The sequence below is a fragment of the Moschus berezovskii genome, chromosome X (assembly GCF_049115385.1).
Source record: "Moschus berezovskii isolate FMDL1 chromosome X, NW_MosBer_1.0, whole genome shotgun sequence".
Lineage (NCBI taxonomy): Eukaryota > Metazoa > Chordata > Mammalia > Artiodactyla > Moschidae > Moschus > Moschus berezovskii.
In genome coordinates this window covers 123,204,029-123,206,063 of record NC_142488.1, presented here as the reverse complement: position 1 = coordinate 123,206,063, position 2,035 = coordinate 123,204,029, and positions in this window count along the sequence as shown.

The following is a 2,035-nucleotide window of genomic DNA, read 5'->3' as shown; positions in this document are numbered from 1 at the left end:
CCCAAATAGTAAGCCTTCCCCCATCCCCGGGTCAAAGGACCATGCTTTTTTTTTTTAAATAAGTACAAACTCTTTAAAAACATAAAATAAGTTTTATTATCGCTATAAAAGTAATGAATCTTGTTGTTTATACAAGTATTACTTGGAAAATACATAAAACTATAAAGAGAAAGACAGATATCATCTATAATACTTAAACCCAGAAATAACTACTATTTAATTTGGGTGTATTTCTTCCTAGCCTTTTTTCTAAATACTGATACAAAACTATGGATGCAAAATGTTCCCAATATACTTGTATTAAATATTCAGGAACATATTGCAAAAATAATTTTGCATCTTACTTTTATCACTTTATGATATCATAACCCACAGATAACCATGATATAATTTTTGGTTTCTTCCTGCCAGTCTTTTATCTGTATATTGATACAAAACCATGCATGCAAAATGCTCCCAATATATTTATACTGCATATTAGGAACACATCGCAAAAATAGTTTAGCATCTTTCTTTGATGGACTTTTGGTATCCGTCCTCCTAGCCTTCTTTCCATATAATAATATGAATATTGATACAAAACTATGAATGCAAAATGTTCCCAATACATTTAGATTACATATTAGGAACACATCGCAAAAATAGTTTAGCATCTTTCTTTGAACACTTTTTATACCACAATTCATAGGTAACCACTTTTAAAGTTTTGATACATTTCCTCCCAGCCTTTTATCTGTACATTGAAACAAAACTACACACAGAATGCCCCCTATATGCTCAGACTGCATAGATGGGAAAGGTGCAAAAATGTGCTCATTTCTTTTATTGCTAAATACTCAGCAGGAGCATATTCTCTTGCCACATATTAGAGGCACCATCTTCTATTTACCCAATCCTTTTTCACTGGTCATCAAGATGTTTCTAATTTCTATTCTTAAAAATACTGAAATGAGGGACTTCCCTGGCAGTCGAGTGGTTAAGACTCCATGTTTCCAATGCAGGGGGTGCAGGTTCCATCCCTTGTCAGAGAACTAAGATCTCACATGCAGCATGGCGTGGACAAAAAAAAAAAAAAAAAAAGGCACTGAAATGAGCATCTTTTACGTATTCTTCTTCTGTGAGTTTTTGTTCATGGAGTTTTTATGCCTTTTCTTAACAACTTATATCAACATATTAAGGATGACCCTGTGTCTATAGTGCTTATGGTTCGTGTTTTTTCAGTTGTTCGCTTGAGCATAAATTCTGTAACATTCTAGCATGAATATAAAATCTTATGCCTTAAATGAATGTCAATTCATTACAAGGAACTTAAAAGAACAATTGAAGACACAAAGTCTGACTCCCCCCACCTCCCATTAAACTGTAAAGTACAGCTTGTCCCATTCCTTCCACCTCAGCAACCTCTTTCTTCCTCCCTCAAAACCCACTTTTTGATCTTTTCTTCAACGGGTCTTGTAATACTTACCAGTTGTATTGCTGTGAAGATGAGCGGCTCCCAGACCTTTCAGTTATCAATCTGTCACAAGTGCACAGTGGTATCTCGTGACATGATGATCCCCGAGATGTCTGAGGTCTGTGCATCTTTGACCCAAAACTGCTGTATCGTCTGTGACCCCTAAAGACTTTTTAGAGAATTATGTTTGACAATGTAACAAAAAACACGGCATAACAAAAAACACATGGAAAAGCAGAGAAAGAACTTCGGCTCGAATCCTATCATCTTAAGCAACAAGTATGTTTGTTTTGATGTTCTTTCCAGTTTCTGCTCCTACATAGACCCCCTTGTCAACTGTGGTATCCACATGATTCTATGTCTGTGATTTCTAAAACTTGATATTATAAGTGTTTCCCAGGTTTCAACGCAGTCTTTAAAATTATTATTTGTCATGGCTCAAAGAGGTTCCACTGAGTGAGTGACTACATTAACTCTTATGGTTGGACATTCCATCTCTTTGCTTAAGATTAATTTGGTTGAATCTTTGGAAAGTATCCAATACAGGTCAGAGACTTTAAATGATTTTCAATCACACTTTTT